Below are 24,760 nucleotides of genomic sequence, written 5' to 3' on the forward strand. Positions count from 1 at the left end.
CTCATGCCTGTAATCTCAGTACTTTGGGAGGCCAAGGTGGGTGGATCACCTGAAGTCAGGAATTTGAGACCAGCCTGACCAACATAGTGAAACCCTGTCTCTACTAAAATTACAAAATTAGCTGGCCCTCGTGGTGCATGCCTGGAACCCCAGTTACCTGGGAGGGTGAGTCAGGAGAATCACTTGCACCCGGGAGGCAGAGGTTGCAGTGAGCTGAGATCATGCCATTGCCCTCCAGCCTGAGCAACAAGAGCAAAACTCCATCTCTAAATAAATAAATAAATAAATAAATAAATAAATAAATGAAAGGAACATATGCCAAATGCATGTGCCTATAATGCCAGCTACTTGGGAGACAGAGGTGGGAGGATCATCTGAACCCAGGAGTTAGAGACCAGCCTGAGCTACGTAGCAAGACTCTGTCTCATTAAAAAAAAAAAAAAAAAAAAGGCACATGCATTATACTGAGCATTAAAAACATATTATCATCATAATATGATTATATTGTCCAGAAATATTACACACAGCCCAGATTCAAACACTTTGTTCCATTGACTGCTTAGGAACACTGCTGCATATAGCACCATTTTACAAAAAGGAATACAAGCTTCATTTCAATCTTTTAAAATTTATCTTTAGACAACTCCCTCTCTGTTGCCTCTTTGAGTAAGCTATTCTACATTTCTGTCACATTCTTTAATCCCTGGCCTGTTTGGATCAGCAGCTATCCTCAACCATTTTGCTGAAAAAAGAAATTGAGAGCATTCATTAAATATGAACATTTGAAAAACCTTTTGTCCACTTTTCATCTTCTTGCCTACAAACTTACCTACAGCCCCACTATCCTTCTCTTTGTTGTCAGATCAACAGATATTCCTCCTACTGTGTACAAGCTTTGGAAATAATGTCCTTAAATATTTACACAGTGATCTTACACACTCGTTGTAGAAAAAGAAGAAAATCAGACAGTATAGGTAAGTGAGAAATGACTTTTAAAAAATTAAAATGAAGTCTTGCTATGTTGGCCATGCTGTCTCAACTCCTGGCTTCAAGTGATTCTCCTGCCTCAGCCTCCCAAAGTGTTGGGATTATAGGTGTGAGCCACCGTGCCCGGCCAAGAAATGACTTTAATTTCTTACTCTACTGGGCTTCAATCAATCTTACCCTTTCACTTATTATCACTTACGACTTTTCCCTCTTTTTATCGAGGCGGAGTCTCACTCTGTCGCACAGGCCAGAGTGCAGTGGTGTGGTCTCGGCTCACTGCAGCCTCCGCCTCCCGGGTTCAAGCAATTCTCCTGTCTCAGCCTCCTGAGTAGCTGTAACTACAGGCACATGCCACCACACCAGCTAATTTTGGTACTTTTGGTAGAGACCCGGTTTCACCATACTAGTTAGGCTGGTCTCGAACTCCTGACCTCAAGTGACCCACCCACCTTGGCCTTCCAAAGTGCTGGGATTACAGGTGTGAGGCATCACGCCCAGCCGTACACTTGCCTCTTAAATCTACATCTTCACCCTAGACTGCTCTCCTGAGTTCCAGACTAACAGCCCCCTGACTGCAGACTGTCCCATGTGGGTGTCCTATAGATAACCTCAATTCACCATCTCCTTTTTTGCAGCTTCTATCTTTTCTCCAAAATTGATTCTTTCTTCCATAATTATCTCTTTAGTGGAGTCACAATCAGAGCCAAAAGAATGAAGAGTCATCCTTGATCCTGCCTGCTCATCACTTCTTCATGGAATCAATGATCTAGACCTGCCAATTACATCACTATTCATGAATGCTTTCCCCATCTCCTCACACCATCATTATATTTTACCTGGATGAGGGCAATGTTCTCCCAGGGTGTCTTCTTGCATCCTGTCGGGCCCACCCTGCTATCCATCCTCCTTATTACACACCCAGATGCTCAGTTACTTCCCATGAGTCTCTCTCCTTAAAATTCTCCTCTAGATCCCTATCCTAGTTAACAGCATAATGTCACAATTCATTCTAACAAAGTCCCTAATGATGTGACCCTGTCTGTTTTTTCCCATCACTGTCCTACTATTCATCCCTTCATTCAAACTACAGCTGTGAGCTTCATTTCCAGAATGTGCTGGTCTCATTCTTTCTCTAGGATTTTATGCATTCCTTTCCTTTGTCAGAAATGCCTTCACCTCCCTTTGTTCATCTGGTGAACTCATGCTTAGCCTCAATTCTAATTTCTTCCCTTCTAGGCATCCTTCCCTGACATCCATGGGCACAGTTAAGTGCATCTTTTGTGCTCTCCTAGTACCTGTATATCGACACCCTTTTCACATTCTCTGTGCAGCCACAACAGAATTTTGTCACTTCCTCAGATGTGCTAAACTCTGCATTGTTCCTGGGCCTCTCCACACACTATTGCCTCTACTTGAAACTTTCGTTCCGCCATCCTTCTTTCTCTCACTGGTTAACTGCTACCTGTCTTTCAGATCTTAGCTTACACATTACTTCCTTTACAAGAGGTTCTTGATCGTATGCTAAAGTCCCCTTTCTTTAAAAACTCATAGATCTCCATACTTCCCCTATTACAACTCTGTATTGTTACTACTTAGGTAACTGTCTGTCTTTCCCAAGAGACTATAAACTCTTTGTGGTTGGAGACTAGCTCTTTTTCCCTGCTGTATCTAACACATTATCACAGTGCCTGGCACCCAATAAATATTCAACAAATATTTCTCAAATAAATAAATGGATTATACTACCACAGCTCTGTAATAATTTGTCTTCTATAACTCTCTATAACAAGGACTGTTCTATTCACAGTTGCATGACTAGCATCCAGTCCAATGTCTGTACCAGTAGGCAGTTAATAAATGTAAATAAATGAATGCGATACAATCAGCAAATCAGAGCAGCTGGATTTTTTTTTTTTTTTTTTGAGACGGAGTCTTGCTCTGTCGCCCAGGCTGGAGTGCAGTGGCCGGATCTCGGCTCACTGCAAGCTCCGCCTCCCGGGTTTTACCCCATTCTCCTGCCTCAGCCTCCCGAGTAGCTGGGACTACAGGGGCCGGCCACCTCGCCCGGCTAGTTTTTTTTTTTTTTGTATTTTTTAGTAGAGACGGGGTTTCACCATGTTAGCCAGGATGGTCTCGATCCCCTGACCTCGTGATCCGCCCGCCTCGGCCTCCCAAAGTACAGGCTTGAGCCACTGCGCCCGGCCTGGATTTTTGTATTGAGTTGGTGTGGGCAGTCCTCAGTTTACCTGCCTAGGAGCTTAGACCCACAGATAATAGAGACATGTTATCATCAATAGATTCATCCATCTTCCATCAGAAATGCAAACAAGAACCGAAATCATCTCATGTTTCCCCTCTTATTCTTCAAACATTATGAGAGTGGATATTAAAGTTTTGGCTGGGCACGGTGGCTCACACTTGTAATCCCAGCACTTTGGGAGGCCGAGGTGGGTGAATCATAAGGTCAGGAGATCGAGACCATCCTGGCTAACACAGTGAAATCCCGTCTCTACTAAAAATACAAAAAAAGTAGCTGGGCATGGTGGCAGGTGCCTGTAATCCCAGCTACTTGGGAGGCAGAGGCAGGCAAATGGCGCGAACCCAGGAGGCAGAGCTTGTAGTGAGCCGAGATTGCGCCACTGCACTCCACCTGGGCAGCAGTGTGAGATTCCATCTCAATAAATAAATAAATAAATAAATAAATAAAATAAATTGTCAGTCAGTCTCTGTCCAAAAAGGAGTGGGCGGAGAATATCCTCTGAAAGAGTATTAAAGGGGAAGTAAGAAAACGGAAAGTAAGATCTCATATGATGAGCCTAACTATATCATGATCACTCCATGAAGTAGCGTGATTATGCTCATTTTCACAGATTAGTGAAACGTTCAGTTGGTTGGGAAGCCTGATGAAGGCAGATTGGCCCTCATCCTTTTTCCACTGTACCATACTACCTAGACACAAAAGATGCCTTCTAAATTCTCTTTTGTGTTGTTCTTCCTACACTTAATTTATATTTACGCAAATTAGCTAACTTTATTCAGAGCCTAGTATGAGCAAGGTACTAAATCTGGGTGCTTTAGATATATTAATCTTCAAAAAATTGTATGAACTTAGTTAGTATTGTCCCCTTATTAGAGATGTTGAAATTGAGTCTTAGAGTGGTTTGGAATAAGGTCCATATACAACAGGATGAGAATGCAAACCTTTGTTTGTGTGATTATGAAGCCCCTGGTCTTTCTACTATATTTTGGTCCAGCTAAATGAGGACAAAACTTCAGATAATCTACCCCAAATGTCTCTGAATCTTGCCCCTGCATTGGAAGGGCAGGAAAGGTTTTGATAAGGGGAAAACACTTCAATCCATCAGCTGACAGCTTTGATCTCTTCAACTTACTGCATAGTAATAAGCCCTTAGCCCTTAGGGCAGGGAAAGGAAGAATGGAATTGAGAAGTTTTGTGCAAATCATTTTGCACAGAACAAATAGGAAAGTGAGTTAAATTGCCAGGTACTAGACAAACGATGATGTAAAGTGCTTAATGACAAATAAATATTAATTAGTGTTGAACGGTAAATGAAAAACACATGGATGATCCTCAGAATGACATAAACAAAAACATTCCGCATTGACAGGCAAAACATTAAAAATATTGCTTGTCAATGCAGAATATGCTTAACAAGCTCTAAATTCTTTAGCAAGTTTAATATACAAAAAGAAGTAGCATTTCCCAATGTTAAACTGCTTATTTTCAAAATTAATTTAAAAGCATTTTGGAATTGATGGAATTTTTCAAATTTTTCCATGATTTCCACTTCTAGAGAGGCCATCTAAAGGTTTTTTGTTTTTTGTTTTTTGCTTTTTTTATTGAGATGAAGTCCCATTCTCTCACCCAGGCTGGAGGGTAGTGGCTCTATCTTGGCTCACTGCAACGGTCACCTCCAGGGTTCAAGCAATTCTCCTGTGTAAGCGTCCCAAGTAGCTGGGATTACAGGTGTGAGTCACCATGCCCAGCTAATTTTTGTATTTTTAGTAGAGGCAGGGTTTCCCCATGTTGGCCAGGCTGGTCTCAAACTCCTGACCTCGAGTGATCCACCTGCCTCGACCTCCCAATGTGCTGAAATTACAGGCATGAGCCACCACACCTGTCCTGAAGGTTCACTTTTAACCCAAAACAATTTTCAACAATGTAAGAACTTCACATGAAAATTGTCATAAAAATGTTTAAGGGTGGCCAGGCGCAGTGGCTCATGCCTGTAATCTCAGCACTTTGGGAGGCCGAAGCAGGTGGATCACCTGAGGTCAGGAGTTCAAGACCAGCCTGGCCAACGTAGTGAAACCCCGTCTCCACTAAATAGACAAAAAAAATTAGCCTGGCTGGTGGCGTGCACCTATAATCCCAGCTACTCAAGAAGAAGAAACAAAAATATTTTGGTGTATCTGCATGTTGTGATCATGTAATTGGCAATTATAAAATTCCAGCAAACAAGTACCATCACAATAATATGAAAATAAATAAAATGAAAATCACAATAATATGAAAATAATATGAAAATCATCAATATCATGCTAAGAACTACACTGTTCAGGTATTTTCCCATAATTTGTAATAAAGGAATTTACTTTTCCTAGGATAATTAAGAAAACATTCATGTGGGCCAGCCATGGTGCCTCACTCCTATAATCCCAGCACTTTGGGAGGCCAAGGTGGGAGGTAAGCTTGAGCCCAGTAGTTTGAGGCTACAGTGAGCTATGATGGGACCACTGCACTCCAGCCCGGGTGACAGAGCAAGACCTCATCTCTAAAAAAGAAAAGAAAATAATGAATAGAATATTCATGTAATATTCTAAAAAGACTGTCTTTGGTTTTGTAAAATATTAACACATACCTAACAGTGGTCCTTTAAAAACAATTTTTCCAAACCTGATTAGTTGGTCTAATAAGAAAAAGTACAATTAAAGGAATAACAAGGTAAAATCTTTGAAATTGGGACTGTCCCAGAAAATCTTGGATGTGTGGTGACCATGACAATCATTTCGCATTTTTCACTTCTCACTTTCCTTTAGTCCAATTCCTAAATGCTGGCGATGCAGTGTTCTGAATTTAAAATGATCATAGTAAGTCATCAAAATCTGCTCTGTGTCCAAAAAAGAATTAAGTCATGCAGAAAATGCCTTATGGTATCTTTTGAGTGCTCATGCATCAGTAGACTCCATTGCCCTGAGAAATTTCTTGGAGAGGAGGAAGGAATGGATTCATATTTGCTTCTTAGGAGATCCACAATGTGCATCTTCTACTTTTGCATTCATTTCCAGTTGCTCAATCAATGATTCTGCTTCATTCACAAGAATCTGAGAGTTAGAAAATCAGAAAAGATGAATCTATAAGTTGTTTGCTGCCACTTACTGGATAACCACTCTTCTTGCCTGAACAAATGGAGAAGAATTTCACTGCTTCGTGGCAGTCATATACATGAACTTTCACATTTTTACAAATATTAGAAAAATACTAGAGACAAAGTTAACATCAAAATTACTTCCCAAATCTGTTACATTTTCTCAGTAAAACATAAACTCCCTTCTGCTATTTATTTCATTTTTATTTTATGCCCAGGAAAAGGAAAGGATAGTCTATATCCAGAACAAGAACATCTAAAACAGAAAACGGGGATAAGGGGCAGAATATCAAAAGGAGTGAGGAAGGGACTGAGAAGAACATTACATAGTAACTCACAGAATGTTTCAATAGCATAAAGCTTCAAAATGGGAAGCTTTCCTTAGAATAAATGGCATCTGTTGCCTCCACAAATGTTTGTACAGTTTATTTGCTTTGGTGCAGAATATTCTGTTTGGGGACATTGTAGGAACCGCTAGTGCCTGTCATCTTGCCCCAATCATTTAGTACTACAAACCCATTAGGAAGAAACCTCTGAACACTTCGCAGTTAAACAGGTGTCTAATCTTTTTAATACTGCATTTTTTGCCCTGTATTGTTTCTCAGCTGTTACAAAGTTTGCATGTGCAGCAACGGCAGCTCACCCGAATATCCCTTTACTTAGGGGTGATTTGGTGATTTAGCCTTATGTGGAAGTCTGTGTAAATGTAGTTACAATGCTTATAGTTCTAATCTCAAGTAAAGTTTTATCAAAAAAAAAGTATCAGTACTATCACATTGGGGATTAAGTTTAAAAAATTATCAGAAAAATATAATTGAATTAAATCAGCCCTCACCGGACATAATTTTATATATCTGAGTTGAAATCAACTTTAAAAGCAATTTATAGTCATTAGATAATGAGGTAGGCTTGTAGTTTTTCATGTAAAATACAGGATGATGTTTTACAAGGTGAAAGGTGGAGATTTATTTGAGTAATAACTCCATCTCCTCCCATGTGGCATGGCAATTAAACTCAAGTTTCAAAAATAAATAAATAAGGCCAGGCGCAGTGGCTCACGCCTGTAATTCCAGCACTTTGGGAGGCCGAGGCAGGCAGATAACCTGAGGTCAGGAGTTCGAGACCAGCCTGGCCAACATGGAGAAACCCCATCTCTACTAAAAATACAAAAATCAGCTGGGTGTGGTGGCAGAGGTTGCAGTGAGCAGAGATTGCGCCATTACACTCCAGCCTGGGCAACAAGAGCAAAACTCCATCTCAAAAAGTAAAATAAAATACATTTAAAAATATTATTAGTTTATATTATTTTTCGAATATGTATAGAAAAAGCATCTGTATCTGCAGGCTGAACCTATCTTGGAGGATTCCAACTCTCAAATGGCCATCTTCCCACATACAATCAGCAAACATAATATATCCTAAGCACACTTTGCACCTGGCCTCAAGTGTGCTCGTTGTCCTGTGTCCTTAGGGCAGCAAATGCAACATCATCCATCCAATCAGCTGGCCAAGCCAAAAACCTGGGTTATCATCCCGATTTCTCCTTTTTCCTCTCTCCTCACATAAAATCACGAAATCTGCTGATGAAATGTCCTAAATATCTCTCAAATCCATCCACCTCTCTCTCTTGCCAACACCCCACCATCCTTCACACCACTGCCATTCACAGCTGATGCTACTGCAACAGCCTCCTGATGGGGCTCTTCTCTCATAGCTCCCCAAATTCTTTGCACTTGAAACTGTTCTGCCACAGAGACAGTGCATGTATAATTTCCTTCCCCCTTTTTTCCTTTGCTTAAAACATTGCACTAGCTGTGCATTTCTCTTGACATGGATGGCCTTTGCGCATGCTGCTTCCTTCTCTAGTAGGGGAGACAGAAGGAAAAACAAGTCAACAAATACAGTCGTTTACAAGTTGCTCTAAATGGTCTGAAGGAAATAAGCAGGGAACTGAGACAGAGAGAAGCTGTGGTTGGAGGCTGTGACCACTGGGGCTCCTTTAGGTAAAGGGAAAATGGGTGAAAAACCATTCTAAAGGCCCTAACTGGGGCACAATCAAGAACCTGAGAAAAGTCTGTGTGGCTGGGGGGAGATGAACAGAGAGGAAAAGTGGCACCAGCTGAGGTTCGCAGCCCTAGCCCTTGGGATGGAATTTGGATTCTATCCTAAAAGAAATGGGACTCCACTGTCATTTAAACCAATATCCCTGGCTGCTCTGGGTTTGGGGGGAATGGGGGAACTGAGAACAGAAGCAAGGAAACCAGTTAGGAGGAGACTGCAGGGGTCTAACCACAAGAGGCGGCACAGACAAGAGTAGCGGCAGTGAAGGGAATGTTGCTGAAATGATCTGGGTGCATTTTAGGTGTGGAACTGGTGTGACTCCTTGATGATTCGAGCGTGGGTGTTCTGGAAAGGGAGAAATAAAGGCTGACTTTCAGTTTCTGGCCAAAAATCCCAAACAGGCTATTTCTTGAGAAGGAAAACCTGGAAGAAGGGTAGGCTTAAAACCAAAAGACCCCTTTTGGACATGTTAATATTGAGATGCTTGTGAGACATGCGAGTGACATCTCCAGGAAGGCAATTGGTTTGGGGTTTGGAATTAAAGGATAAGCCTGGGTCAGAAATTAAGAGTGGGGGCCAGGCACAATGACTCACCCCTATAATCCCAGCACTTTGGGAGGCAGAGGTGGGAGGACTGCTTGAGCCCAGGAGTTCGAGACCAGCTTGGGCAACATAGCAAAACCCTGTCTCTACAAAAAATACAAAAATTAGCCGGGCATGGCGGTGCATGCCTGTAGTCCCAGCTACTTGGAAGGCTGAGGTGGGAGGATCACTTGAACCCAGCTGTCCAGGCTGCAGTGAGCCAAGATCATACCACAGCACTCCAGAATGGGCAATGGGAATGAGACCCTGTCTCAAAAGAAAAATAAAAAAGACATTAAGAGTGGGAATTTGTCTACACAAGGATGGTGCATGTAAGCACCTCCGGGAAGCTTCCTCTAACCCCAGTCTGGTTTAGAATTCCCTGCGTTTAGCACTACACCCTGCACTTCCTCCATCGCTGTGCCAAGACTGTCCAGTAGCTAGTCTATGTCCTCCACGGAATGATGGACTAGCTCCATGAGGCCAGCGATGGTCTCTAATCACCGCTGTACACTTAATCTGACCCCGTGAATGCTGTCCACCTAAAAAGAAAGTGGGCATCCAAAAATAAACTTCATCCAATTCGCGCTGTGTTCTGTGCACTCGTCTTGGGGTGCACAAGCCCAAGAAGTACCTTGATTAGATACTCTCCAGCAAGTGCCCAGAGTAGGTCCTTTATAGGCTGTCTCTGTGGTGTCGAGGCTACATGCCACCCATGAGTAGGAGTTTGTGAGGGACTCAGGCTGGAAGGGCAGGCAGGGGTCCTGACTCCAAAGGAGGTCAGCCCATGGGGTGGAATGGCAAACACATATTTTACAAAATTAAACTTTTTTCTACTTTATAAAATGAGAAATTGGAAACTGAAACTCTTTTGTGCCTCACAACTTTCCTGATGTCACCTATCTTTGGAGAAGAGAGTTGAGTTCTTTTGTTTTCTTTTTTTCTGAGATGGGGTCTCACTGTCACCCAGGTTGGAGTTCAGTGGTGAGATCTCAGCTCACTGCAACTTCCGCCTCACAGGCTCAGGCGATCCTCCCACTTCAGCCTCCTGAGTAGCTGGGGCCACAGGCGCACACCACCATGCCTGGCTAATTTTTGTATTTTCTGTAGAGGTGGGGTTTTGCCATGTTGCCCAGGCTGGTCTTGAACTCCTGAGCTCAAGTGATCCGCCTGCCTCGGCCTCCCAAAGTGCTGGGATTACAGGTGTGAGCCACTGCGCCTGGTCAAAGTTCTCTTTTTAAAAAGTATTTTTTTTTTTTTTTTTTTTTTGAGGCGGTGTCTCGCTCTGTCGCCCGGACTGGAGTGCAGTGGCCGGATCTCAGCTCACTGCAAGCTCCGCCTCCCGGGTTCACGCCATTCTCCTGCCTCAGCCTCCCGAGCAGCTGGGACTACAGGCGCCCGCCACCTCGCCCAGCTAGTTTTTTGTATTTTTAGTAGAGACGGGGTTTCACCGTGTTAGCCAGGATGGTCTCGATCTCCTGACCTCGTGATCCGCCCGTCTCGGCCTCCCAAAGTGCTGGGATTACAGGCTTGAGCCACCGCGCCCGGCCAAAAAGTATTTTTTATATTGAGCTGGGCATGGTGGCTCACCCCTGTAAGCCCAGCACTTTGGGAAGCTGAGGCGGGTGGATCACGGGGTCAGGAGTTCAAGACCAGCCTGACCAGTATGGTGAAACCCCACCTCTACTAAAAACACAAAAAATTAGCTGGGCGCGGTGGCAGGTGCCTGTAATCCCAGCTACTCAGGAGGCTGAGGCAGAAGAATTGCTGGAACCTGGGTGGCAGAGGTTGCAGTGAGCTGAGATCGCACCACTGCACTCCACTCTGGGTGACAGAGTGAGACTCTGTCTCAAAAATAAAATAAAATAAAATAAAATAAAACTATTTTTATATTGAATAGAGACAGGGTCTTGTTATGTTGCCCAGGCTGGTCTCGAACCCCTGGTCTCAAGCAATCCTCCCATCTAAGCCTCCCAAAGTGCTGGGATTAGAGGTGTGAGCCATGATGCGCAGCCGAGTTCTCTTTAAGTCGGAACATTTCTTAGCTGTCAGCCTATTACTCAGCTGTCATTCTCAACTAGTTTGGCTGACAGGTTTTCTGTGATATTTTTATTAAAAAGTAGTGGCCTGAGAATCCAGTGAGTAAAATTCTAGTGTTGGCTCTGTCAACAAGCTGTGCGGTATAAGGCAGGTCAAGCTCTGGGCTCCCCTTTCTGTAAAATGAAAGGCATGAACTCAGGTTTCTTATAGTTCTGAAATTTCTGTCATTCTAGTACAACAGTCCCCGTTGTCTATGGGGGATATGTCCTGAGACATCCAGTGGATGCCTGAGACAATGAATAGAAATGAATCCTATATATACTATGTTTTTTCCTATATTTATATTCCTTTTTTTTTTTTTTGAGACGGAGTCTGGCTCTGTCGCCCAGGCTGGAGTGTGGCCGGATCTCAGCTCACTGCAAGCTCCGCCTCCCAGGTTCACGCCATTCTCCTGCCTCCGCCTCCCAAGTAGCTGGGACTACAGGCGTCCGCCTTGTCGCCCGGCTAGTTTTTTGTACTCTTTAGTAGAGACGGGGTTTCACCGTGTTAGCCAGGATGGTCTCGATCTCCTGACCTTGTGATCCGCCCGTCTCGGCCTCCCAAAGTGCTGGGATTACAGGCTTGAGCCACCGCGCCCGGCCTATATTTATATTCCTATGATAAAGTTTAATTTATAAATTAAGCACAGTATGAGATTAACAACTAAAACTAATAATAAAATAGAACAATTACAACAATATGCAAGCCTCACTACTCCTGCACATTCGGGCCATTATAAAATAAAATAAGGGTTACTTGAACACAAGCACTGTGATACTGTGACGGTCCATCTGATAACCTGGGGGGCTACTAAGTGGCTCACAGGCAGGGAGTGTAGACAGCGTGAATATGCTAGACAAGCAGAGGGTTCACGTTCCAGGTGGGATGAAGCAGGACAGCACGAGATCTTATCACAGTACTCACAATGGTGTGCAACTGAAAACTTACTAATTGCTCATTTCTGAGATTTTCCATTTAATATTTTTGGGCAGCAATTGATAGTGAAAGCAGTACCTCAGATAAGGGGGAATGACTGCGATTCATTACAAGACTTCCTGTTGTTACCACACAGTATAGCGTAGTCAATATTTGCAGAGTTTTGTGTTTGTTTGTTTGTTTTTTGAGATGGAGTCTCTCGCTCTTCTCACCCAGGCTGGAGTGCAATGGCACGATCTTGGCTCACTGCAATCTCTGCCTCCTGGACTCAAGCAATTCTCCTGCCTCAGCCTCTGCACTCCAGCCTGGACGACAGAGTAACTGGGATTACAGGCGCCCACCACCGCGCCTGGCTAATTTTTGTATTTTAGTAGGGATGGAGTTTCACTATGTTGGCCAGGTTGGTCTCGAACTCCTGACCTCAGGTGATCCACCCACCCCGGCCTCCCAAAGTGCTGGGATTACAAGCATGAGCCACCACACCACATTTGTTTGTTTTAATTTTGCCTTGCTACTCTCCCCACCTGTCCATATAGGATGCTTTTCTTTTCGTTTTAGAAGAAACTTTTTCTTACACAGTGTATTGGTAATCTATAGCTGCATGACATATTACATTAAAATTCAGCAGTTTAAAATAATAAACATAACCTGGTGCAGTGGCTCCTGCCTGTAATCCCAACACTTTAGGAGGCTGAGGTAGGAAGATCACTTGAGGCTCGGAGTTCAAGACCAGCCTGGGCGACAGAGCAAGACCCTGTCCCTAAAAAATAAATAAATAAAATGAAAACAAATATGAATTATCTCACATGGTTTCTGAGAGCGAAGAATCCTGGAGGAGCTTAACTAGCTTTCTCTGGCTCAGGACATGTGAAGTTATTGGCTGAGGCTACAGTATTGGGAAAACTTGCCTGGGGCTGGAACTTTCCCTTCTAAGCACAGGCTGCTGGCAGAAGGCTTTAGCCTCTTACCACGTGGGTCTCTCAATAGGGCTGCTAATGACACAGTTTCCCCCAGAGAGAAAGAGAGAGCGAGAGAACAATGAGGCATGCCACAGTCTTGCAAAAACCTGATCACAGGAGTGACAATCCACCACTTCTGTCAAATTCTACTCTCTATGAAAAACTCCCTAAATACAGCCCACCCTCAAGGGGACAGGAATTAGCTCCACATCTTGAAGAGAGGAGTTTCGAGGAATTTGTGGATCTGTCTTTAAAATTATCACAGTTGACTAAATAGATGGGGAAGGGGTATAGTTTATAAAAACAAACTCTTCATGAAGTCAAATACGACATTTCATTATCTTAGGAAAAAAATGTTTTGTTTTGTTTTGATGCCAGGCATGGTGGCTCACGTCTGTAATCCCAGCACTTTGGGAGGCCAAGGTGGGTGAATCACTTGAGGTCAGGAGTTTGAGACCACCCTGGCCAACATGGTGAAACCCCATCTCTACTAAAAATACAAAAATTAGCTGGGTGTGGTGGCACACACCTGTAATTGCAGCTACTTGGGAGGCTGAGGCAGGAGAATCGCTTGAGCCCAGGAAGCAGAGGTGAGCCGAGATCACACCACTGCACTCCAGCCTGTGTGACAGGGTGACAGGGTGAGACTCCATTTCAAAAAACAAAACAAAACAAAACAACAACAATGAAAAAAAAAAACAACACCATGGCACAATCATGGCTCACTGCAGCTTTGACCCACCAGGCTCAGGTGATTTTCGCACCTCAGCCTCCCGAGTAGCTGGGATTACAGGCACACACCACTGCCCAGCTATTTTTTGTATCTTTAGAAGAGATGGGGTTTCACTATGTTACTCAGGCTGGTCTCAAACTCCTGGACTGAAGCAATCCACCCACCTTGGCCTCCCAGAGTGCTGGGATTACAGGCGTGGGTCTCTGCACCCAGCTGTTCTTAGAAAAATTTTAATATGATTTGTTATGAACCACACTCATACTCTTCTCAAATTTGACTACGGAGTTATCTTTATTTTGAGACCAAACTTGGAATTACCAAAAACTTTATGACGAACAGAATTGTTCTTACTTCCAAATAAACATACATGTAAGAGCATTCATTATTGCTTAATTTAGTTATCAGTTTAAATTGATAGTCATAATACACAATCTTTCTGCCTCTAGACTTCTAGGAGAGTGAGAGAAAAAAAAAAAAACTACCAAAAAAGAATACTTGCCAATCTAACAATGAATAATTTGGGGTTTTAATTGCTAATTTAGGCCAGGCGCGGTGGCTCATGCCTGTAATCCCAACACTTATGGGAGGCCAAGGCAGGCGGATCACCTGAGGTAGGGAGTTCAAGACCAGCCTGACCAACATGGAGAAACCCCGTCTCTACTAAAATTACAAAATTATCCAGGTGTGGTGGCGCATGCCTGTAATCCCAGCTACTCGGAAGGCCGAGGCAGGAGAATCACTTGAACTCTGGATGCCGAGGTTGTGGTGAGCCAAGATCGCGCCATTGCACTCTGGCCTGGACAAGAAGAGCGAAACTCCATCTCAAAAAAAAAAAAAAATTGCTAATTTACTTTTGTTAATATATACTAGGCAGTAAAATGGCTAATTGCTACTCTTATCAATATCGGTTCTTTCAGGAAGGTTTGCTGAAAGGTGGAAATACTATTAGCCATGAGGCTTTTGTTTGCTCTGGGATTAGTAAGGTAAAGAGAACCAAAGGCAGGTTGTAGAATCTGTGTAATATTATATATTATCCTAATATATCATTAGATGAAGGCTCTGCTAAATCTTTTTAAAAGATGCCAAAGTCTCTTGTTTAACTTTGCTTTTAAACACTATTTTACAATGTCATAAATAAATAAATTATATATATATATTTTTTGAGACGGAGTCTCACTCATTCTCCCAGGCTGGAGTGCAGTGGCGCAATCTCGGCTCACTGCAACCTCCGCCTCCCGGGTTCAAGTGTTTCTCCTGCCTCAGCCTCCCAAGTAGCTGGGATTACAGGCAAGTGCCACCATGCCCGGCTAATTTTTGTATTTTTAGTAGAGAGAAGGTTTCACCATGTTGGTCAGGCTGATCTCAAACTCCTGACCTCGTGATCTGTGCCCAGCCAATTTATTATATTTTTTATCAAGGCAACAATAGAGGTACAAGATCTTCATTAAATGCTATAAATCTCAGATGCTGCTAACTTCCTGATTTCCTCTGTAAAGATATTACGTTTTTGTTTCTCAGACCAGGTGTGGTGGCTCACGCCTGTAATCCCAGCACTTTGGGAGGCCAAGGCAGGTGGATCACGAGGTTAGGAGTTTGTAGGCCAGCTTGGCCAACATAGTGAAATCTCGTATCTCTACTAAAATACAAAAATTAGGCCGGGCACGGTGGCTCACGCCTGTAATCCCAGCACTTTGGGATGCCGAGGCGGGCAGATCACAAGGTCAGGAAATCGAGACCACGCTGAAATCCTGTCTCTACTAAAAATACCAAAAATTAGCCGGGCGCGGTGGCGGGTGCCTGTAGTCCCAGCTACTCGGGAGACTGAGGCAGGAGAATGGCGTGAACCTGGGAGGCGAAGCTTGCAGTGAGCCGAGATCGCACCACTGCACTCCAGCTTGGGCGACAGAGCGAGACTGTCTCAAAAAAAAAAAAAAAAAAAAAAATTAGCTGGGCTTGGTTGCATGTGCCTGTAATCCCACCTACTCGGGAGGCTGAGGCAGGAGAATCACTTGAAAACAGAAGGCGGGCCGGGCGCGGTGGCTCAAGCCTGTAATCCCAGCACTTTGGGAGGCCGAGACGGGCGGATCACGAGGTCAGGAGATCGAGACCATTCTGGCAAACACGGTGAAACCCCGTCTCTACTAAAAAATACAAAAAACTAGCCGGGCGAGGTGGCGGGTGCCTGTAGTCCCAGCTACTCGGGAGGCTGAGGCAGGAGAATGGCGAGAACCCGGGAGGCGGAGCTTGCAGTGAGCTGAGATCCGGCCACTGCACTCCAGCCCAGGCGACAGAGCGAGACTCCGTCTCAAAAAAAAAAAAAAAGAAAACAGAAGGCGGAGGTTGCAGTGAGCCGAGATCACACCACTGCATTCCAGCCTGGGCGAAAGAGTGAAAGTCCATCTCAAAAAATAAAAAAAGAAGAAAAGAAGTTACTGTTCTTATTCCTCCACATTTTCTCTGCCATCACTGCAGAGAACTACTCTCAGTACTTACAGCTGTTTAAGATCCAACCTGAGCTTTCTCTTCACTACATAAAGTGCCAAATTACGGAATATTGTCCTGTATATATATTTTTGTTGTTTAAAAAATGATGGTCTGTGAGGGCGGAAAAAAAGAATAATTCCAGACCCACATCTGCTTCTGCACTGAGGGTCCATGGGCCTCATTCATTCCCGGCTGAAATCCTTGCTGAGGTGGGAACCCAGTGCCTCCGAAGGCAGCGAGTTCCATTTTTGGGCTTCAATTATTGTTAGTTAGTTAGTTTGTTTTTGTTTTAGAGACAAGGTCTCACTCTGTCATCCAGGCCGGAGTTCAGTGACACAATCATAACTCATTGCAGCCTTGAACTCCTAGACTCAAGCAATCTTCCTGCCTCAGCCTCCCAAGGCACACACCATCATGCCTGGCTAACAGACCAAGCTCTGCCCCTGGATTGGCATGTACTGGTCCAACCTCAATCCTAGCTAATTTTAAATTGTTTTGTAGAAATGGAGTCTTTTCATGTTGCCCAGGCTGGTCTTGAACACCTGGGCTCAAGTGGTCCTTCTGCCTTAGACTCCCAAATTGCTTGGGTTACAGGTGTGAGCTACTGTGCCTAGCCTGATTATTGTTTTATTTATTTATTTATTTATTTATTTATTTTGAGAGGGTGTCTTGCTCTGTCACCCAGACTGGAGTGCAGTGGTGCGATCTTGGCTCACTGCAACCTCCACCTCCCAGGTTGAAGCAATTCTCCTGCCTCAGCCTCCCGAGTAGCTGGGATTATAGGTGTGCACCACTACGCCTGGATAATCTTTTTTTATTTTTTTATTTATTTTATTATTTTTTATTTTTAGTAGAGACAGGGTTTCACTATGCTGGCCAGGCTGGTCGCTAGCTCCTGACCTCGGGTGATCTGCCCACCTGGGCCTCCCAAAGTACTGGGATTACAGGCATGAGTCATCGCACCTGGCCTCCCATTATTGTTTTATACAGCAAATTCGTCCTTAAGTATTCTCATCTCTACCTCCCTGTTCCTTTAATCAGCTGGTTCTATTCAACCCTCTGCAGCCATGCTGCATAGTCTCATTCCTTTTCTCTGTGACTTCAGGGGACTCAAGTATTTTTCTCTTTTCCTTGTTGAACAGTTTTTGTTCTTCCAGTATTCCTTGTATGTTACGTTTTCTAGATCCTCCTAACCCAGCCTCCTGAATTATTCAGGTCATCAGTTTTTCTTTTCTTTTCTTTTTTTTTTTTTTTGAGACGGAGTTTTGCTCTTATTGCCCAGGCTGGAGTGCCATGGCACGATTTCTGCTCAGCACAACCTCTGCCTCCCGGGTTCAAACGATTCTCCTGCCTCAGCCTCCCAAGTAGCTGGGATTGCAGGTGCCCACCACCACATCTGGCTAATTTTGTATTTTTAGTAGAGATGGGGTTTCTCTATGTTGATCAGGCTGGTCTCGAACTCCTGACCTCAGATGATCCTCCTGCCTTGGCCTCCCAAAGTGATGGCATTACAGGCATGAGTCACTGCACCTGGCCAGGTCACCAGTTTTTCAATAGTTATCTTTTGAGAATCCCATTCCCAGCTAAGAGTTTGGTCAGACAGACCCAAGTCGGCCCCTGGACTGGCATGTACTGCTCCATTGAGTGACAGTGTCCTTGGGTATAAAAGTGAGGCACTAACAGGACACGACCCGAGGCTTGTTGTGTGGATTAAGTGGGAGCATGTGAAGTGTTTAGGCCATCACCTGACATATATTAAACATTTAGTAAATGTTAGCCATGTATGTAATTGAAACATAGAATCCTACTTTTATACTTTTATCAACACAAAGCAAGAAGGAACTGCCACCTCCCTAATCCTGATCAGCAGAGTATTTTCAATGAAGCTGAAATCCCTATTAGCTTTCTCAGCACCCTCATCATACATGGCTGACTCATACTGAGATAATCAGAACTCCTAGGGCTGTTTTACATATGCTTCTAGTTACCACATATTCTCATCTGTACTTGCGCAGTTTGTTTGTGAGTTTGTTTTGCTGTTGTTATTGTTATGGTGGGGTTTTTTTTTTCTTTTTTTGGAGACAGGGTCTTGTTGTATTGCCCAGACCGGTCTTGAACTCCTGGGCTCAAGTGATCCTCCTGCCTTAGCCTCCCAAAGTGCTCGGATCACAGGTGTGAGCCACCATGCACAACTGCGGTGGGTTTTTATTATTTATCCTTATTCGATTCTTTTTTTTTCTTTCTTTTTTTTTTTTTTTTTTGAGATGGAGTCTTATTTTGTTGCCCAGGCTGTAGTGCAGAGGCTATTAACAGGCATAATCATAACACACTACATCCTTGAACTCCTGGGCTGGAGTGATCCTCCCGCTTCAGCCTCCTGAGTAGCTAGGACTATAGGTGCACACCACCTTGCCTGGATTATCCTTGTTTTATTCTAACATATTAAATGCAGCCTACAGAGATACTTTTGGATTCTATGTGTTCATTATCCTTCTCAGCTGCGTGGAACTATTGAAAAGTCCAGTTGCTGTTTGCATCCCTGCCTCTTAGCCTTTGCAAGACACAGCATATTCTTTGCCAAAAAGAACAGCCTCCTTCCTCACAGTTCCATGTGCGGCTGGCCTGGGAGCAGCTGCACGTTCCTATTGAGCTGTAAGCTTGCCATGCTGCTCCAGGATTCAGTGAATACTCAGGTATTCCTCTTTCTTGTGAATGTCAAACAGCAGCTGACATGTATCCTGTGGTGGGGCACTCTTCACAAGTGGTTTGCCCAGTAAAACTGTGAGTTATGTTAATGCCAGTGAATTATCATGCTCCAGGTTACAATACCAGCTACCAGGTTCTGTGCACTAGGCTCACGGGAGAAGGTGATGGAATTGCTCAAGAGGATACACAGGACATTTACCCTCACCCCACACAGACCCCAGCATTACACTCCATTACACTCAGACTTTCAAAACACATGCTCACTTTCTCTTTGTTGGAAAGACAAAAATGCTTAGAGGTTTAAATTTCTGTCTAGGCCAGGCAAGGTGACTCGCACGTGTAATCCCAGCCCTTTGGGAGGCTGAGGCAAGTGGATTACCTGAGGTCAGGAGTTCAAGACCAGCCTGGTCAACATGGTGAAACCCCATCTCTACTAAAAATACAAAAATTAGCTGGACATGGTGGTGGGCACCTGTGATCCCAGCTACTCAGGAGGCTAAGGCAGGAGAATCACTTGAACCCTGGAGGCAGAGGTTGCAGTGAGCCAAGATTGCACCATTACACTCCAGCACAGGCAACAAGAGTGAAACTCTGTCTCAAAAAAAAAAAAAAAAAATTCTATCTAAATATGTTATCTTGGACAAATGAATGAACTTTTCCGGCAAGAGTAAAATGAGGGAGTTGCACTGAGGTCACCTCCAGTTGCCCAAGAAGCAGAATTTTGTAGTTTATTCCAGTTCTCCGTTTCCACTGAAAAGTAGTCTTGTGTCAGGATCTCATAGTTCATAGTTTAGGTATGTTCCACAGTCCATAGCACTGGATCAAGGATGCAAGGGGTCTCCTGATGATCATGATTTCCAACATGAGCTTGCAGCGAAAATTATCTTGGGCATCTCAATGTCTTCAATTTTCTGGGGGTAAAATTACCTCATCTAAAAGTTATTTGCATAGGGAAAATATTTTTTTTTTTTCAGCCCAGAGGTCTTTTATTTTATTTTATTTTTTTAACACCTATTATGCCATGAATTCATAGGGAATAGGTTCCAGCAGCTCAGGCTCCTTCCCATTGGTTCTCACAAAGTGTGCTTCTCTGGGTGGAGCAGGCTGGCGCTTCAGCTGAACCCAGGTACCTTTCTCTTTGGCTTCTTTCTTTTTCTGATCATTTTCCTTCACACGTTTCAGGAAGCTATCTCGGCTCTTAGAGTGCTTAATGTGCTCAATACGCACATTAATTCTCTGGCAAGAATCTTGCCCTTAACTTGTTTGTTTACAACAATGCCAACAGCATGCTGGGTAACGTTGTAGACTCTCCCAGTTTTGCCATGGTAACACTTGTGGGGCATTCTTTTTGAACAGTACCCATTCCCTTGATGTCTACAATATCACCTTTCTTATAGATTCGCATATACGTGGCCAAAGGAACAACTCCATGTTTTCTAAAAGGCCTAGAGAACATATATCGGGTGCCTCTCCTCTTTCCCTTTGTGTTCGTCATTTTGGCGAATTACTGGAAGATGGCGGTTCCGGCCGAAAGACATTTTTTTTTTTTTTGAGACGGAGTCTCACTCTGTTACCCAGGCTAGAGTGCAGTGGCAGGATCTCGGCTCACTGCAATCTCCGCCTCCCGGGTTCAAGCAATTCTCTGCCTTAGCCTCCCCAGTAACTGAGATTACAGGTGCCTGCCACCATGCTGGAATAATTTTTTTGTATTTTGAGTAGAGACAGGATTTCACCATCTTGGCCAGGCTGGTCTTGAACTCCTGACCTCGTGATCCACCTGTCTCAGCTTTCAAAGTGCTGGGATTACAGGCGTGAGCCACTGTGCCTGGCCAGTGGGAAAATGATTTCTAAAATGATATGCAATCTGAATTCCAGATGTAGATATAATTCCTGACCCATGGGTACCTTATATTAAACATCTTTCACACAAAGTGGCTCCTCTTCCTGAATTTTCTTTATAGGTGGGCAACACCACCCAAGAATCAAGAGAGCCAAACCAAATGTCTTCCCTCTCTTCTCCTGGGCTCCATCCCCCTTGTCCATCCTGTTGACCATTTGGTCAACAAATGCTGTTGATACAAGTTACCTTGTATCAGTCAAAACTGCCCCCTCCTTAGCCGGGCGTGGTGGCAGGCACCTGTAATCCCAGCTATTCAGAAGGCTGAGGCAGGAGAATCGCTTGAACCCGAGGGGCAGAGGTTGCAGTGAGCCGAGATCGCACCATTGCACTCCAGCCTGGGTGACAGAGTGAGACTCCGTCTCAAAAAGCAAAAAAACAAAACTGCCCCCTGATACTGCCTGGATCCAGGCTTTTCTCTGTAACTGCCTCTGCTTTCTCTCTCAGTTCTCCTGTCCATGGTCTACAGTGAGGCCAGTGCAATCATTCCAGAATACGATCTGGTCACAAAGCTTCCCTGACCCTTCAGAGCTCCCTCTGTGGTGTTACACTCAAGGCCCACAGAATCCAGAGCCTACTGCCTTGCAGCCGCAGGTCCTGCTCTTCTTCCACGGGGTACCCAGGGCTTCAGTCCCATTCCTTCATGCTTCTGCCTGGCTGACTTCACTGTCTCCTTTGAGACTCAGCCAAAGTGTTGCCTCCCTTTAAGAAAGGAACCATCAGGGGTCCTTCCCACGATGTTTTACCACAGTGGATTTAGATGCCTGTTCGCCCACATGCCCCCTTACTGGACTGTAAGGTTCTCAAGTAGAGGAACGGTATCTTTGATGCCAGGGAAGTTGGAGGAATTCCGTGAGAGCAGACTACATAAGCACAAGTTTGCTGCCTATGCTTTTTTCTATAGCACAATTTTATTGAAATCTCCTTTCTGGTTTAAATTATGGAGAGAAAATAAATGAACTAAAGATGGTCTGGATAGGAAAAGTTTACCTAAAAAGAATTTTGTCCAAAGCAGTGATCCCAAATAAAACTTTTATCTTCTTGAAATTCCTCAGAAAATACTGTATGCAGGGAGAAAGTTTTCTTAAAATGTCCTCATTAGTTAGTTTTCTCAGCAAATATTTACTGAGGGCATACTGTCTGCTAAGCCCTGAAATAAGCATTGGGTGATGGCATGAAGGGATGATGCCAAGTCCTTGTCCTGCAGAATGTAGAATCTGGTGAGGAATTAAATACTAAACAGTAAAAAACAAAAAGGCTGGAATATGAATCAGCAGTTAATTGGTAATGGCTGGGTGCTGATGTAGACAATAACAGTAGAGCCTATGTAGATGGGGTAGTCTGAGATGGTGTATTAGTCTGTTCTCACATTGCTATAAAGACATACATACCTGAGGCTGGGCGTGGTGACTCACGCCTGTAATCCCAGCACTTTGGGAGGCTGAGGTGGGTGGATCACCTGAGGTACGGAGTTCAAGACCAGCCTGAACAACATGGAGAAACCCCCATCTCTACTAAAAATACAAAATTAGCTAGGCATGGTGGTGCATGACTGTAATCCCAGCCACTCAGGAGGCTGAGGCGGGAGAATCACTTGAATCCGGGAGGCGGAGGTTGTGGTGAGCCGAGATTGCACCACTGCACACTAGCCTGGGCAACAAGAGCAAAACTCCATCTCAAAAGAAAAGAAAAGAAAATAAGAGAAAAGAAAAGAAAAAAGAAAATGAACAAAAGCCAGATGTGGTGGCTCACACCTGTAATCCCAGCACTTTGGGAGGCTGAGGTAGGCGGATCACCTAAGGTCAGGAATTCGAGACCAGCCTACCAACATGGTGAAACCCCGTAGTTACTAAAAACACAAAAAATTAGCCCGGGCGAGGTGGCAGGCACCTGTAATCCCAGCTACTGGGGAGGCCGGGGCAAGAGAATTGCTTGAATTAGGGAAGTAGAGGTTTTGGTAAGCTGAGATCACGCCATTGCACTCCAGCCTGGGCAACAAGAGCGAAACTCCATCTCAGGAAAAACAAACAAACAAAACAGAAAATGAACAGAAGACATGAAAAGACATTGTGCTGAAGAGGGTATACAGATGACAAATAAACACACATGAAAAGATGTTCAAAATCATTAGCCATCAGGGAAATGCAATTTAAACCAGAGTGAGATGCAATTTAAACCAGAGTGAGATATCACTACACATCTATTAGGATATGTAAAGTAAAAAATAATGACAACGCCAAGTGCTGTCAAGAAGGATGCAGAGAAACTGGATCACTCATACACTGATGAGTATTTAACATGGTATATAGTATGGAATACTACTTAACCATGAAAGGAATAACTATTGATAATTCATACAAAACCTTGAATGAATCTGGGGGGTGGAGAGCCAATTCCCAAAGGTTACATACTGTATGATTCCATATATATATATATATATATATACACACACACACACACATAGAGAGAGAGAGAGAGAGAGAGAGAGAGAGAGCGAGAGAGAGATATGGGAGTCTTGCTCCCAGGCTGGAGTGCAGTAGCTCGATCTTGGCTCACTTCAACCTTCACCACCTGGGTTCAAGTAATTCTCCTGCCTCAGCCTTCCAAGTAGCTGGTATTAGAGGAGCCTGCCACCATGCCCGAGTAGCTGGGATTAGAGGAGTCTGCCACCACGCCCGAGTAGCTGGTATTAGAGGAGCCTGCCACCATGCCCGAGTAGCTGGGATTAGAGGAGCCTGCCACCACGCCCAGCTGATTTTTATGTTTTTAGTAGAGACGGGGTTTCGCCATGTTGGCCAGGTTGGTCTTGAACTCCTAACCTCAGGTGATCCGCCTGCCTCAGCCTCCCAAAGTGCTGGGATTACGGCATGAGCCACCACGCCCAGCTATATAATCTTGAAATGAAAAAAAGTTTAGAAGGAAAGAGCAGATTAGTGGTTACCCATAGTTAGGGTGGGAGATGGGTGTGGTCATACAAAGGCATTAAAAGAAAACCCTGTGATGTAACTCTCCGCACCTTGACTGTGGTGGTGAACACACATAAAATTTATAGCATAAATACACATGCACACAAATAAATATAAGTAAAACTGGGGAAATTTGAAAAAGTTCAGTAGAGTATATCAATGTAGAGATCATACATAGAGAGATAGAGTGAGAGAGAAAGAGAGAGAGACAGGATTTCACTCTGCCATTCAGGCTAGAGTGCAGTGGCACAATCACAGCTCACTGCAGCCTCAAACTCCTGGGCTCAAGTGATACTCCCACCTCAGCCTCCAGAGTAGCTGAAACCACAGGCACATGTCACCTAACTGGGCTACTTACAAAAAAAAAAAAATTGGTGCTCACTTTGGCAGCACATATACTAAAATTGGAACCATACATGGCCTTGTGCAAGAATGACACCTACATTCATGAAACATTCTATATATATTATATATATATATATTTGTTGTTGTTATTGTTATTTTTCATTTTGTTTTGTTTTGGAGATGGAGTCTCTCTCTGTCACCCAGGCTGGAGTGCAGTGGTGTGATCTCGGCTCACTGCAACCTCTGCCTCCTGGGTTCAAGTGATTTTCCTGCCTCGGCCTCTGAGTAATTGGGACTACAGGCACATGCTGCAATCACTGTGTTGCCCAGGCTGGTCACGAACTCCTGAGCTCAGGCAATCCGCCCATCTTGACCTCCCAAAGTGCTGGGATTACAGGCGTGAGCCACTGCACCCAGCCAGTTTTTGTATTTTTAGTAGAGATGGGATTTCACCATGTTGGCCAGGCTGGTCTTGAACTCCTGACCTTATGTGATCCACCCACCTTGGCCTCCCAAAGTGTTGGGATTACAGGTGTGAGTCACTGTGCCCAACCCATATATATATATTTTTTTAATTATATAAAACAAAAATCTGTAGAGACAGGATCTTGCTATGTTGCCCAGGGTGGTCTCAA

The 24,760-nt window shown here is 44.1% G+C and overlaps 2 pseudogenes across 1 annotated transcript; one reads left to right on the top strand and one right to left on the bottom strand.

Annotated features, from left to right (window-relative positions):
• Nucleotides 1-19,876: 19,876 nt before the first annotated feature.
• LOC117079238 lies at nt 19,877-20,450 on the bottom strand (annotated as a pseudogene). The gene has a single exon (XR_004435331.1). The product of XR_004435331.1 is annotated as a 60S ribosomal protein L21-like (transcript).
• A 3,704-nt stretch (nt 20,451-24,154) lies between these two features.
• On the top strand, nt 24,155-24,247 carry LOC117079680 (annotated as a pseudogene).
• Nucleotides 24,248-24,760: the final 513 nt, after the last annotated feature.

The sequence above is a fragment of the Trachypithecus francoisi genome, unplaced genomic scaffold (assembly GCF_009764315.1).
Source record: "Trachypithecus francoisi isolate TF-2019V2 unplaced genomic scaffold, Tfra_2.0 Lachesis_group7, whole genome shotgun sequence".
Lineage (NCBI taxonomy): Eukaryota > Metazoa > Chordata > Mammalia > Primates > Cercopithecidae > Trachypithecus > Trachypithecus francoisi.